The sequence below is a fragment of the Hippopotamus amphibius genome, chromosome 1 (genome assembly GCF_030028045.1).
Source record: "Hippopotamus amphibius kiboko isolate mHipAmp2 chromosome 1, mHipAmp2.hap2, whole genome shotgun sequence".
NCBI lineage: Eukaryota > Metazoa > Chordata > Mammalia > Artiodactyla > Hippopotamidae > Hippopotamus > Hippopotamus amphibius.
This window is the reverse complement of record NC_080186.1, coordinates 29,520,365-29,536,700: the sequence shown is the minus strand read 5'-3', so window position 1 is coordinate 29,536,700 and position 16,336 is coordinate 29,520,365.

Here is a 16,336-nt window from a genome sequence, read left to right as displayed (position 1 = left end):
CCAGTGGCCTTGTTAACTGCTCCAGAGACTCAGATCTTGCCAAGTGTGGAGAGCTCTGGGATTGGGGGAAGAAAAGGTCCCACTGGGGGCAGTTATCAGAGGACAAGATGCTGAAAGCTTTGTCCCAGGCCCTGAAAGGTGACCCTGGGCCAGGACCAATCTCCGAGCTCCCCATCCAGCTGCCTAGTCTGTTAGTGCCTCTTGGCCTTTCTGTCTGGGGAACTGTATTTATTTCCCAGGGCTGCTGTAGGAAATTACCACAAACCTGGTGGCTTACAACAGAAAATCATTCTCCCACAGGTCTGGGGCCCAGAACGCCGAAATCAAGCTGTCAGCAGGGTTGGTTCCTTCTGGAGGCTCTGGGGGAGAGTCTGTTCCAGGCCTGTCTTCCACCTCTGGGTGCTGCCGGCAATCCTTGGTGTGACTTGGCTTGTAGCTGCATCCCTCAGTTTCGGCCTCTGTCATCACATAACCTTCCTTTCCCTGCATCTCTGTGTCTTCTTTTCCGTCTCTTACAAGTTATCAGATTTAGGTCCCACCCTGATCTAGGATGATGATCTCATCTTGAGATCCTTACCTTAATTACATTTGCAAAGACCCTTATTCTGAATAAGGTCACATTTGAAAGTTGCAGGTAGACATCTTTTGGGGGGCACATTGCAATTCATCCCAGGACCCAATACAACCATTGTGTCCCCTGGAACTCAGAACTTGGGCTGCTTCATTCTCTGCCCAGTGCTGGAGGCCGAAGGCCTTTCTGTGCCTGTAGCAGCTCTCATGGGGCAAGTGAGGGTGGCCATGGGACAGGCAGGGCAGGAGGAGTGTGACCACGAACCACTGCCGCTGTGGACTGCGGTGGATCCCTCTACCTGCCTGCTCCCTGGCTGTCTACCCTGCACAAAGAGACCCTCAAATCCCAGCTGGGGTCTGAGGAAGCTGCTCAGGACTCCTTTCCCTCAACCCACTTCCTCTCCATCTTGCCTGCCCAGTTTTGAGCTCTCAACCCTAGGACACAGAATGCAACCTTGCCTTTGAGCTCTCCCCTCATTTCTGTCCTTGGACTTCTGTTCTTGCACAGACTCTGCCGGCTTCCCTCCCTTAGCCCTGGCTCCTTCTACTGTCCCAGGTGACAGTCATCGCATAGATGGTGCACATTTGTAGTGCTTATTCTGTGCCAGACACTGTTCCAAGCACTTTATATACATTAGGTCATTTAATCCTCACAACAGCCCTGTGAGGAGGGCTCACATCCCCATTTTAGAGATGAGGAAACTAAGGCACAGAAATGTTCAATAATTTTCCTAGGGCAGGATTTCTCAACTTCATCACTACTGACATTTTGGCCTGATAACTCTTTGTTGTGGGGTCTATTCTGTGTATTGTAGGAAGTTTAGCAGCCTCCCTGGCCTCTGCCCACTAGACGTCAGTGGCCTCTGCCCACCAGACGCCTGTAGCCCCCGCGCCTCCACTCCCTCAATGGTGACAACCCAAAATGTTTCCAGTGGATATTGCCAAGGTCTCCTGAGGGGCAAAATCACCCCCAGTTGAGAACCACTGGCCTAAGGTCACATGGTAGTGAGCGGCAGAACCAAGATGAGAGCCCAGGAAGTCTCCACCTGACCCACTTCTTCCTTCTATTCGATGCCTATCCTGGACTTGAATCCGTATTGCTCTGCAAGTTCAAAATTAGGGCTAACACTTTAGTCTATACTTTGTGGAATCTAATGTCCCTCCTGGCCTTTCACTTATGCCAACCTGGGCTAACTGGGCACTAGGAGGAGGGGTGTACACTTTCTAGAACAGCACAGAGTCTCTCCAACCCTGCACAGCTCCTGGCTCTGGCCATGCCTCCTAGCTGCCTGGCCAGGCTCGGCTCCTGGATTCACAAGTGCACCACAGGATTCTCCCTAGCATCTCATTTGCAGGACAGGGGGTGATGGGACCCACCCCCATAATGGTTTCCTAGACAAAGGGCAAGGAGTCCATCTTTTCTCCTTAAGAACGTGAAAGATTCCCACTTGTACTCCCTGGGGGAGGGGATGACCTTTCAAGGTCTCTTCAACTCTGGCTTTTGTTGAGCCTAGAAATGGTGAGGGTTTTGGAGTCTGCAGAGGACTAGTCATAAAATGTCATGGCCACTGCCCGTGACGTCTGTCCATCTCTTCTCTTACAAAGAAGAAAGATGGTATTCAACTAGTAGAGCCAGAGAGGGTGGTAGTTCTGTGTCCCCGCCACCACCACCCCCAGTTAAGACACACATATGCATGTACAGTGCTGTGAAAAGCTCTGCATTTCTTTAACGAGAGTACCTCTCGGCCTGATTCTGTAATGAACGGGAAAGGATGCGGTCGTGTCATTCTCAGGGGAAGTGTATCCGTTCTTTCTAAACATACAGCGGCTCCGAGGTGCTCGCTGTTTTTCATTGTCTGCTATAATCGCATGTTTTTTATTTGCACATAAAAGGGCTTCCTGTAAAACATATTAAGGCTTCCAATTCTGAATGAAAAGCACTTGACGTACAATCTCTCCGTGAACAGGAACCTCAGACAGTGCAGGGCTGATGGCATCTCCCCTGCGTGGAAGGGACAAAGCATCCTCTAGTGTGGTTCCGGCATCACCCCTCCGAGGAAGTCATCCTGGGGAGGACGCCCCTGGCCAGCTCCTCCAGGAACCTGGACGCTGGCTCCTTCTCCACAGCCGAGCCTGCCACAGGTGTGTTCAGATACGTACCAAGGAGGATCCAAAGCCCCAGGCAAACATGATCCCTGTCTCCCGGATGCCTGTTTTATTAGAAGATTCAGAAGGAAATTGTTATTATCTTCATGCGCAAACAAACATGGCAGTACTATAGAGTAGAATACAAAACACAAGTGCACTTTTAAGATTAAAACATAGGATATCAGAGAAAGTTCCTGGCTCTGAGCAATGCCAGAGCATCCTCAAACACCTTCCAGTAGGTGTCTTTTAGCAGACGAGTTTGAGAGGCATTCATGTTTGGATCCAAGTGCTGATTCTGCAGCATTCAGAATCTTTTATGATCAGGGTCCACCTCTGGGGTGAAAAAGTCCACCTGCCTAGCACGTAAGCCCCACTAATGCTGGCCCTACTTTTTCCAGATGAGAGAACTCAGGCTCAGAGAGGAAAACTGACTTGCCCAGCATCACACAGCCAGCAGCAGCATCAGAACCCAAGCCTGGATTTCCTGACTCACCCCCATGCTGCCTCTGGAGGTTGTAGCCCTTACTGAGACTTTCTACCAATAGGCCACCAGCTCCAGCTTCACCAGACAGTGTCACGGTGACAGCCCTGACATCAAGAAGAGATGTTGTGGGCCCACCATGAGTTAGTGCGTAGTTCAGGGTTAGTGCCTCAGAGCTAGATTTCGCTGCCATCTACATACTGCCTATATGAACACAGCAGATTCCAGCGTTAGCTCACGTTTATCAAGGGTTTTCCATGCGAGTGTGTTAAATTTATTTGCTTTTGGTAATAGCCTTATGAGAGAGTTACTGTTGTTATGCCCGTTTCACAGATGGAGAAACCGAGGCACAGAGTGGTTAAGCCACATGCCCAAGGTCACACAGCCAGGAAGTGGAGGAATTCAAGATCTGAACTCAGGCAATCTGGCTGCAGAATAAGCACACACAAGTGCCTCTTAAGATTCATCATACCTACTTTTCTTTAGGGGAGTGTTCTGAAAGAGTGGTCCCCAGACCAAAAGCATCAGCAGTACCCAGGAGCTGGTTAGAAAAGGCACATTCTCAGTCTGCATTCTGACCTCCTGAATCAGAAACTTTGGAGCTGGGGCACAGCGGCCCACCTGCTTTCTCTGACTTAGAAACCTAGAAGTTTTCGGGACTTAGAAAGTCCCTCAGGTGATTCTGATTCACACTAAAGTTTGAGAAGCACTGCTTTAGAGGGTTAAAAATAAAATAATGTTTATAAAATTCTTGGCACAGCACTCAACAAATGTTAGCTATTATCATGACCAGCTTTATTTGGTGAGAATGAAAATACTATTGTGGGGAATATAAGAAACACCTGTCTACTTGGTAAAATGCCATACAAAGCAACTTAAACTGGCAAGAAAAGAGAGAAAGTCTTCAGGCGAAGACTGAGGGAGAGATATTGACAGAACCATCATGGTACACCTGGCACCTGCACATGATCCAGTCCAAATGGATGCAGCCCGCTCCAAGGGCCAGAGCCCATTCTGTCATTTGAAGGATGCTGTTGCCTCTTCCATGGACCCGATATAGTTTGATGGATGTGCTGGCCAGCTGATTCACTGGCTGGCTTTAGAGCTAGCCACAACCCCAGGCCCCTCCTGGGCACCCCAATCACTGTCCACATGACCTCCTGACTTACACAAGGATGCTGCAGCCCTGGCTTCCTATGCTTGCCTGGGTATCATGGAGACACTTCCCTTCAAGCATGACCTGCCCTTTGTCACCATGTGTCACCCTCAGTGGGGACGGGCCTTCCCTTCCCCAGGATGGGTGTGTAATTGGCCTGGCATTACCCAGCAGTCTCCAGGGAATTGCTTCTGTCAGGAGCGGAACAAGCTTATCTGTTTAGCCTGAATTATGTCACCATGTGCTCCGTGTAAATCTGACCGCCTTCCCAAAGTGCTGGGCCTGGATGGATTTGTGAATAATTTCACCACGGCAATTATTTTACAATTTTGAATCTTCGCTGGCAACATAATGCATAGTTTGCAGTGAGAAGCTACATAAATCAGGCCTTCAAACAAAAGCTCTCCAATCAGGCGAGGGACTCCCAGGCACACCTGAGAGGGGCTGCTGAGCCCCTTACTCAGGGGCGCTAAGCTTCCTGCCCCCACCCCACCCAGGCCACACCTCAGCTTGGAGCTCCCATCTGCCCTGGGGCCTTTCAGCGCTCTCCAATCTAGCTTTTTCCTTGTTATCTTAGTGCTTGACTTGATTTCCAATTTATTTTTTTAATTTTTTTTTCATTTTTTGGCTGCACTGCACGGCATGTGGGATGGGAGATCTTACTTCCCCAAGCAGGGATCGAACCCGTGCCCCCTGCAGTGGAAGCTCAGAGTCTCAGCCACAAGACCACCAGGGAAGTCCCTAATTTCCACTTTATAGGTGGGAGTAGAGGGTAATGGTGGTTTCACTTCCTCTCTTCCTGTTTCTAGAACCAGCTTCTCTCATCTTCCCACCCTCCAGAGCATCCAACAACTGACACGCATTAAGTGAATAGAATCCCAGGATGTCTGAGCTCGTAGGGCCCACAGAAGTCATCTAGTCCAGGATTTTTCTTTCCTTTTTTTATATTGTTATACATGACATACGATATTATATTAGTTTCAGGAGGGCAACATAGTGATTCGATATTTTTATATCTTATGAAATAATCACCCAAAAGCAAAAATAAATGAAAGGGACTGTTTCAGCCCTTTTCAGTGTCTGTTCTCTGGGGTCCCAGAGGGGCCTCAGGGTCTGCCTTGTGGGGGAAACAAACAGGTGAGGGTGAGGCTCTCCTATATGTCAATCAGAGTAGCTCCCTTTTCACAAATTTTACACATTTGGATTCTGTTTGAATAAAAAAGTTCAGGTGCTAAAAAATTCTGAAAATCTGCGGCCTCATCTAACTTCTTTGTTCTACAGGATGGGAATTTGAGGCTCAGGGAAAAGTGACATGGCTAAGTAAGTTTATTGTAAAGCACATGGGTTAGAAACTCGGGCTCTGCAACTGATCCCCCAAACTGGCTTCTTTCATTCACTGGCTTGTGTGACCTTGAGCTAAGGCTACTTAACCCCTGCAAGACACACTTTCCTTATCTATCAAATGGGAACAATAATGGATTTATTCTGTAGGTTACACGAGGTCGTGTACAAAGTGCCAACACAGCATCTGGCACATAATAAATCAATAGGTGTTAGCTGATATTATGAACTTGAGCCTGCTAAATCCCAACCCCAGGAACACCCATCAGAAACTCTTTTGCGGTAAGAGTCTGTCTCTAAGAAGAAACTGCATGGACTGAGTCCCTAATACCTGCCAGCCTCGTATCAGTTTATCTTCATAATCAGCACGTGGATTCTCGTCTGCATTTTGCAGGGGGGGATTCTGCAGCTCCAAGTGGCAGGTTAACCCAGGCAGCCTCCTGATGTGGTTCTACCTTCCTTAGACCAGGCACTGGCTGGTTGGAGGCTTCTATAGCCATTTTAGCTAAAAGGATTCTGCGGGCACTCAGGCTGGGATATTAGCAGGTTCTTTAAACCATGTCAGCTATTTTCCCTACGTAGGTCTTATCAGTAGATTTTAGTTTCTATGCTGCCTTCTGACTGTGTTTACTTTGATAGCATTCGATAGCTGCAGTGTGTTGTTCTATTAGCTAGCTTTCCACCTGAGCTTTGTTTTGTTTTTATACTCTTCCCACTTTTATAAGTGATGAGAGAGACTCAAAGGGGCCTCTCGTTGGGGAGGGAGCACCCAGGAGAGGGATGCTGCAGTTCTTGAGAGCCTTAAGGCTGTAGAAAAGCAGAAGTTGTTCTTTCTCTGTACATATCGAGGAGGGACTGGGCATTTCTTATTCATTCAGTTATTTAACTGATATTCATCAAGCACCCCCAGGCAGTGAGAGAACAGTGGTGGATGAGACAGACCTGCTCTCCGCCCTGTGGAACTCAGAGTCCAGTGGGGCTGGGGAGGGCAGTTAAGCCAGCCCTGGGAAACCGAGAGCTGCTCCACGATGGAAACTTCTTGTCCTGGGTCCTGGCAGGACCTTGCCAGGGCCCCCCGCCCAGCATCCAGCTCAGGGCATGGCCCAGAGGATGGCTCTGTAATGATGCTGAATGAGCATTTGTGAGGAAACACTAGTGGCAACAGCTCATCACATCTGTGCCCGGTCCTTTCCCTGGAGTCTGCAGCTGGTGTCTCCTTAGACTTACAGTCATCCAAGGAATGTCTCCATGGCCAGGGCAGCCCTTTGGGGGTTTGCTCTGCTTGCCTTCAGGACAGTATTCCATTCCCAGGCCATTCTGGGTACCCCAGCTTTTCTTCCCGGGACCTGAGAGATCCCAGCTGGGGCAGGAATGAGCAGGAGAAACAAAATTCCTGCCATTTATAATACATGTTGTCAGACATATACACACATGTACAGGTACTTAGTGTACACGCCTGCATGCAGACTTATTCACACAGGTAAGCACGGGCATCCAGGAAGACATGCTCCCCTACTCAGAGGCACACGGCAAACACCCCCCGCCACATACACACACATACAAGAATTTCCACTCAATTCTTGTTGAAAACCTTCTATAAACAGAACACTGTGCAAGGCACAGAGGTAGCAGGGCTACAACGAGACACTCCCTACCCTTGTGGAGACAAAGACTAGACACATAACACACAAATAAATATACAATCATAAATGGAAATCAGCACATGGAAGGAAAATAATTAGACATAGTAATACAAAATAGCAAAGAACATGTTCTTTGAGTTGGATGAGGAGGTAAACAGCAGGGAACGTGTTGCTCAGGCATGGGAGCACATACACAGAGGCCTTGAGGTTGGAGAGAGCTCGGGTCATTTAAGGAATCCAAAGATGGCATCAATGTTCATGTGAACGCAGACCACACATACATATGTGTAGAGAAACCTACACACAGATGAGCGTGTGCATCAGACACACATGGACGGGGCATGTACCATACTCTGAGGCCCGCGTGCTTGCCCCTGTGTGGACACGCGCACGCACACACGCACCTGTGTACACACACAAACAGTACACAGCAGCACATGGTGCCATGTGCATCAGGATGGCCTTGGTAGAGACAAGCACACATGATCAGGGAATGCAGTGAGGGGCACGGCACACAGATGGGCGTGCCCACACACACACTCACACGTCTGCCTGCACGCACACAGACCCCAGATGTGCATGCCCACCCTCCGCGTGTAGCATGTGCACACACGCACGCACACACAGGATGCGTGCAAGGAAACAGCATGTGCTCCAGAGCGCCAGAAAGCTCAGTGATTCCTGAGCCCGGGATCATTAAAGTCAATGGCCTTTAAGTAGCTAATCCCTCATTCAATTCTCTGAACATTTAGGTGCATAATCCGTGGCCCCCTCCTGTTTCTGCACAGCCTTGAAAGGATTCTGGAGGGTGAGGACAAGAGAAGGGAGATTGGGGTTTTAGAGTCCTTGACGTTAAGTCTTTTTGGCGGCGGCGGCCGCTGCCCTGCACTGTCTGCAGGTGTTGATCTCGAGCTCCAGGGTGGTTGGGCTCCATGATCCACTTCCCTCCGCCTTTCTTTGGAGATTACACCGGCGTCCCGCTGGCCATCAAGGCCCGCCGAAGCTCCCTGGGGCCTGGAGGCTTTCTCTTTCCAGTTGGGGAAGGTCTGGACCTCCCTCCCCGCTGTAGGGTGAATAAAGGAGGGTCTAGGGGCCCTGCTCTCTGGGGACATGCGGCCCAGCAGACTTCCAATCTGCACCCTGCTGGCCAACACATCAGCCTCTCCACGCCCACCGACCCAAACCCCAGGAAAATCGAATGCCTCGTGTGGGCGGTACCCAGAGGAAAGCAGTGAAAGGAGCTGTGCGCGATGCCAGGAGGGAAAAGCCTGCAGTTCCCATAGAGGGATGCCTGGCGGAACCGGAGTCCAGGAGGAAGCTGGAAGGAGATGGTCCTGAGAACCTGTCTCCACGAATTGCCAGGAATCTAGGAGCTGCCCGACCTCCAGGTCCATTAGGGTGATAATAGCCCTGTGGCCAGGGGAGGTGGGAGTGGGAGCAGGGAAGATGTCCTGAGGCAGGTGGGCTTAGATTAGTTCTCAGAGAGAAGGAGGATTTGGAGAAGCACTGCAGGGCCCCAAACCCAGAGGGAACATTGACCAAGCTGAGGCTGCAGCTAAATGGGGCTCATCAGGGGACCTGCAGATCCAGGAGAGGGGCAACCTAACAGGGTGGGGTCCATAGCTGTCCCCTGGCCACAGTGAGCTGAGACTCCATTGAGACAGCTCTGACCCACGCAGGGGTCTCCATTACAGCCCCTCTCCCGCTGCCTCTGTCCCCCGGGGCCCACATAGTAGGCAGGAGGCCCCAAACATGCCCATCACGCCTGCCCCTGGGGAGGCTGAGCAGAGTTCACTCAACTCAGCCGTTCAGCACGTCTATTAAATTAGATTGAGCAATTACGCACCGTTTAGAGGCAGAGTGATGGAGCAGGAGGAAGGCATGTCAGGGAAGGGGATGCAAATACACCACTCAAGTTAACATGTGCTGATCCTGACTTACACCGCCAGGCTCCACAGCAAAGCCCACGCACTGAGCCCTCCTGCCTCCCCTGACCCAGCAGCTCGGGGTGAGAACGCCCAGAAAAGGGAGAGGCAGGAAACGTGAGTGATGGAGGGAGACAGCTGGAGGATCTGATGCTGGTTGATCAGAGAGGAAGCCTCAAGGAGTGGGCATAACATATGGAGCAATTTAGGAGAAACTCCTTAGGGACCATGTTCCCAGGAAAGGGGAGGCAAACAGCTCATTCATTCATTCAACAGATATTTACTGGGCACCTGCTACATGCCAGTTCTCAGCGATCATGGGAGAATTCAGGAGAGCAATTAGGTTGGAATATTTGCACAAAGAGCAGAGACCTGAACCTGAATAGTGAACTTGGAGTCCTAAATTCAAGTGCTCTCATTTCCTCTTGATCAAGGGAGCTCAGAGAAAGAATCCTTGACTTGACAGGGAGGTGGGGATGGGGAGAGGAGCCAAAGGTTGAAGTAGGAAATGAACTTGGAGATGTCTGTGGCAGCCTGACTAATGAGCCTTCCGTGCCAAGCCAGCAGGAGTGCCCATGCCCGTGGCTGGCGCCATCTACCTCTGTAGACAGTGATGGAGGCCTTTGCGCTCTGACCAGCCGACCGAGGCCACATGTGTGCTAGAGGTGGCGAGAGGGGAGCACTGGGGGGAAAGTAAGAGCACAGGGTGGAGCCAAAGACAGGGCTGGAGAGCATCTGGGAGGCCCCATGCATTGTTCAGGGAGAGTGCCAGACTGGGGTTGAGGGGTGAGGACATTGGGCATGTGCTTCCAGCTGTGCTGCCCCAGAGTGCGTGGGATGGGCGCAGTGCGCAGCCAGAGGGACGGGAGGGAGTTCAGCTCCTGGGCAGGGGCGGAGGCATCCTGAGGAGCTGGCTGAGATGCAGGGCAGGCGCATTAGACCCAGAGGAGCACAGCCCTGGCCTGGGTTCTGACCTCCACCCTGCCTTGGCCAGGCCTGGTCAGGCTGGGGTCAGGGACCTGGCAAGAGAGTGAGCAGAAGGGGCTGAGGGAAGGCGGGGCAGACCGGGAAAAGAGATGTGACAAACCCAAACAAATGGATCTCTCCCCGGATGATGCTGTTTAGATGGCATGGAGATGTCGCAGAAGCACGCTCTCTCCCTCCCTCTCTCTCCCTCCCTCTCTCTGTGAAATAGATGCTTTTGCTCATTTTCCTGAAAATGTTTATTTGGATTGAGGAGGGTGTGCAGGTGACTGTGTATGGCTCCAAGAGAAGAAGGCAGGAAGAAGGAGAGAAAGGCCTTGTAGGGCCAGAAGTGGGAGGGGGTGGGGTTGGTCTTCAAGGCAGCACACATTAGGGTTGGGGGGCCCCGGGCCCATTTGGGGTCAAGGATTGAGGGCTGAGTTTAGCAGTTCTTGTTTAGATATTAGAAAAATGAACTCGGACCCCGCTCCCCGCTCCGGCCCCCCGCCCCAACCCAGATTGGTGGCAGAAATGTGAAGGTGGGAGGAACTGTGAAGAATCTAGGGAAAGACCGCCACGTGATACCAGTTATGCCCACTCAATTGGTAAAAACCAAGCAGCCTAACAATACCACACGTGGAAGAGCATGTGACTTCCAACATTGCTAGAAGAAGTACACATTGGTGCAACTACCCTGGAAAACAGTTTGACGCTGTCTTGTAAAATTGAGCAATTCAAATACCTTCTGCCCCAGCAATTCCACTCCCAGGTACACACGCACAGAAACCCTTGCACCTGTGCCCCTGGAGACACATACACGGAGGCTTGAAGCAGCAGTGTTCATAAAAGTAAACATAAAGACACTGAGATCTGGAAACGACCCAACTGTCCAATGCTGGAAAGTGGCTAAATAAACTGTGGTGAAACACACTATAGAATGATATAGAGCAATGATGAGTGAGTGAACTGCCGCCACGCACGGCAACCTGGATAAATCCTGGTCACAGAAAGTGCAGTGAAAAAGCAAGTCTCAGAAGACTGCATTACCGTCTGCCGCCATGTTTATAATGATCAGAAAGAAGAGAAACTAAATAGTTGTTTAGGAACACATCATGTGTTAGAAGGAAGGAAGGGAGGGAGAGGGAGGGAGGGACGGAGGGAGGAAGGGAGGAAGGAAAAATTACTCATTGTAGTAATTATCTAAAGGAAGGGCAGGGGGCAGACCCACAGGATTAGGGAAAAGCGCATAGGTAGATGTAAATTTTAATTTGGGGGTTTAAGTAGTGGGTTCATGATTGTTTGTTGCAATATAATTATTAAACCAAAACTCTTAAAAAAATCATCAAAAGAGGGTCATGACAAAACAATGTTTCACGAACAAAAGCTTCTAACGAATATGATTCTGTGCTCTAAGGGAGAAAAAAGTGTGGAAGCCCCTTGGAAGTGCCAGTGTTGTCAGGATGTCCCCAGGTCATCACCTCCTTCCTATTGTCACTCCATCGCTTCCTCTGGGCATCTCTCTGAGCTCTGCCCAGAAGAGGTGCTAAGGAAGCCAGGCCATGGAAAGAAAGGACCCCTGAGATGAAGGGCCAGCTCTGTCGGATTCACTGCTGCAACCCCAGGCCCCAGCGCAGGGGAGAGATGCTGGATGTCCAGCAAAGAGCAAAAGGAGAAATGGCTATTTCCGTGTCTGCTTTTGGTCCTTGCCCTCCTCACGTTCTTAGCAACTTCCTGATATCCCTTGCTGCACCTTTCTACCCATGATGGGGTGGTGGGAACTTATTTCTGCAATTCTGATTTCTTCAGGCTCAGACATCATAGAATTTCCCCGACACTGCCTGGTCCCTGCTCCAGCCACGTCAATGGCTTTCCTTCCATTCATTCATTCATTCAAATATATTGACTAAGGGCTTACTATGTGCCAGGCACTATGTGTCCTAGACATTGAGAACACAGCAAGGGAGCAAACATCTTTGCCTTCGTGGCACTTGTCTTCTTGGTGGGAGGAGGGCAGTCAGGGAGATAGACAATTACACGATGAACATGGAAAAGACGTAGTGTGTTATACTGGTGGTGCTAAGTGTTGTCGGGAGAGAGAGGAGATCAGGGGAAGGATAAGAGGCAGTCTGCAGTTTTAGATAGAGTCCAGGGAAGGCCTCGTTGAGAAAGTGACATCTGCTTAAAGATCTGAAGGAGGTGAAAGAGTGATCCATGAGGACATGGGGAAAAACCTTCCAGGCAGAAGGAACAGCCAGTGCAAAGGCCCTGTGGTTGGGAGTGCCTGGGCAGAGGGGAGCTGGGGACAAGAGGAGAAAGTAACATAAGGGCTGAGGTAAGGAGTCACCTGGGCAGTAATCAGTGGTGACCTGGATGAAGCTGGTAGCAGTGGAGGTGGTGAGAAGTAGTCACATTCTGAGTGCACTTTAAAGGAAGAGCTGACAGATTGGAGTGTGAACAAAGGGTCAATGGTGACACCAGCATTTTTGTCCTGAACCCCTGGAAGTATGGCGCTGTCATACATGAGATGGCAAACCTGTGGGTGCCACAGGTCCAGCGAAGAGCAGGAGTTCCATTTTGGATGTTTAAGGCAAGATGACTGTGGGATGTCGAAGCAGATGGTCAGGGGCAGGTATGGGATAAATGCGGAGGTAGAGGAGAGCCCTGGTCCAGGATACTTAACATTTCCTTATTGGTCACGTCCCAGGGACCCTTAGGCTTCAAGAAAGCAGGGATCACTTCCTGGGCATCTCAACTTCTCAGTGACCCCCTACAGAGCCTGCCCACAGGCAATGCTGAATGAATGAATGAATGAATGAATGAATGAATGAAAGAATACACAAAGAACAAGGGCGTCAGCTTGCTGGTCTGACACAGATGCCTATGTATGACCAAAGAGGAGGCGCTGCAGAAATGTGTCCCATAACTGTGGGCACGTTTTCAGAGGAGTCTTGTAGAGACAGTGACCCACCCCCCTCGTGAGGTCTACCACAGGGGACTGGTGCTCTGGTAGAAACTGATGGGAGGCAGCAGGAGTAGAATCCCCAGGGGCATCGGACCCCAGGCTCCACAGAGCACCCTTGGAGGACAGCAGCGTCCCCACAGCCGGGTCAGGGACTGGCTGCATCCAGCAATACATTCTCAGGCTCCACCCTGGAGACTGTGAGTCCGTGGGTCTTCTATGCCTAAAGGGTAAGCCCTTGGCCTCCTGTTTCCAGGTGTCCAATCTTGTTCCCTAAGGTCTGTGATTTGGGCATAGCGTTCACCTTCTCCAAGCCTCAGTTTTGTCCTATAAAAATGAGGATTCTGCCAGGACCTTGTTTGCAGGTGAGAATTCAGCAAGATAAAGCACCCGCAGCTGTGACTGTTCTCTCTTGTCTCTAGCAAAAGGCTCCTGCAGGTGGAGCCAGGTCTGGGGACAAGTAGCAGGGAGGTCACTAGCACCCTGAAGATGCCATTGTTGTAGGATTCCATTGAGCTGTTCCACCATCCTCTCTGTGTTCAAGCACTTTCCATGCAGCTGCTACTGTCTGCCTCTCTCCTCACGCTCTCCCCCTTCCCTCCCTCCGTGCTTCTCACCTGCCTCCTCTCAGCCCCCGCCCCCTGGACCCTGGAGAGGGATGCAGCCATTCTGCACAGCATCACCTGTGAGCCAGTAAGTGCTATGGGGACAATGGACTTCTGGCACATCCTCTCCTTCCCGTAGCCTCTCTGAAATTGGGGGCAGCTTCTGAAGACACCGTTTTTGGCCCAGGCTCCATGAGCGCAAACAAAAGCATTTTCTATGGCTGCGGGGAAGGCGACAATTGTTTCCATTTAGCAAACGTTTCCCGCCAGCGCCAGTGTTTTCTCTTGGAAGCCAACGTTTGGTTGAGAAGACAATGCCAAGCTAAATATTTTCTCTGCATAAAAATCCCTTTAATTTTTTAATCATTTGGCAAACATCTCCTTCCTCCCTCCCCTCGCCCTTCTGTTCCTCTTCTCCCCTCATCACTCTCTGTCTCTGGCTGGGTCTCCGCGACACCCAACATCTGGGCAGGAAGGCAAAGGTTTTGCGGGACACACAAATGTCTCCAGACCTATAGATGGTGGGCTGGGTGCAGACACGCATCTGGTTGATGTGTTAACGCTGTTTTGTTTTTTTTTTGGGTTTTTTTTTTACAACATTTTATCTGGATCTTAGAGGTTGATGCAGACGTGGTCTTTTCAGCCCCTGCCCTATCCTAGTTCCATTCTAGCTGCTTATACTAAACTCTGGTTAAGAGAGGCCAACCAGACAGTGATGAGGGGCCCCTATGCTGCCAGCCAGGGCCAGGGGACCAGTAGTTCTCCATCACTCTATGGCTAATGGCTGAAGCAGCTGTGAGTCATCCAGCTCCTCTGACTTCCTCGGTACCCCCTGAGGAGGACCCCCATCTCATTCTCTGTAAAGTCCAAGGGTATTTAGGGCTTCAGGCCTCAAAATTCTCTAGATCCAGGGGGGAGAATTCCCTGCCCTGTGTCCCACCATGCCTTCTTCCTCCTATACCATGGCTTGGGGCTGGACCACTCTCTCCCACCTCCATGAGCATGGTCGCCTGCCCTTCTGAAGCTGCCCTCCCATCATACTACCTGGAATTATGCCTCCTTCCCACCCTCTTTGGATGTTAATGCCCACCTGGAACACCTCAATTTGGACTTGATCCAGGTCCTCCTCTCCGGAAACTTGAATTTCTATACCACAACCCAGATGGTGAAGCATATCTGGGCAGGATTTGCAGAACAAATGATTACATGGAGAAATCAACCAATGAATAGACAGGTGGGTGAGTTAGTGAACATGTAAATAAGTGAATGGGTGAGTGAATGAGAGACCGAATGTGTGAGAGGCCAAGTGAATAAACAATCTCATCTCTGCATCTGTGCCCAAGGGCAAAGCGTGTGCACTGACCCTGGAGGGGAGTCCAATAAACATGAAACTCTGTGGATCGCGTCTCCATGGTAGATCTCACCAGGAAATGGTGATTTTGTTTATTCCTTGTCAAGGACAAAAGCTCTGCCATCTCAGGAAGAGCACCAGCTTTGGAACCTGAGCCTTCTATCTGGGTTTGATTCCTGGCTTTGTCATTTTTTGGCTTACGACCTCGAGTAAGTTGCTTAACTTCTCTAAGCTTCAGTTTCCTCATCTGTAAAGTGGAGTGAATGGGTACCTATCCTTTGGATTGTTTGGAGAATTGGGGACGGGGTTGAACATGAGGCACTTGCTAAGTATGAATCTTGTCTCCCTATAGGTTGGTGAGGTTTTCAGGTCAATGGGAAATATAACCTTTGAGGCCAGACGACGAGTGGCTGAAGGTTGCCTAACAGCACGGTGGGTAAACGTTGCCTTTGGTCTCCAAGGGAACATCTCTCTGTGTGGGAGGACATCTGCAGGTACATGGATATACTCAGAGGACACTGCCAGCTCCTCTGCCTTTTCCATCCTAGCTCCTGTTGAATGTTTGACATCATGTGGACCAGGCCAGGGTGGGAATATTCAGGAAAAATCCTTCTTGGAATGAAGAAGGGAACTTCCTAGAAAGAATCACTACTGAATACTAGCAGGGGAAGAACAGGGAGAATGTTCACTGGGGCTGAGCATATTAATCACCAAGGTCAACAATAGCTATGAACCAGGGAACAGGCAATGATGTAGAGCCAGGATGATGCTGATGAGATACTTACCGGCTTGTGACCTTGGCCATGCTATTTGACCTGTGTGCCTCTGTTTCCTCATCTGTGTAATAGCAAAAAATGTATCCACCTCAATGCTTGGAATAGAGCCTGGCACATAGTGAACAGTATACAAATGTCAGCTCTTACCATAGTCTGGATCATGGTCCTCAACTCTTCACTCCCTTTCCTTTGCAAGAGGAGTACACAACTTCTCCCCGTTGACTCTGGGCTTGTCCATGAGACTGGCTTTGACCAGTGGAATATAGGTGGGTGGGGCCATGTTCTAGTTCCCAAAAGAGCTTTGAAGAGCATCTTCTACTTGCTGTCTTCATCCTGCCTCCACCATGAGAACAGCAGAGTCTAGATAATGGTTGTTTCTTCAGCCTTGGATTTGGGACAAAAAGATACATGAAGCCCA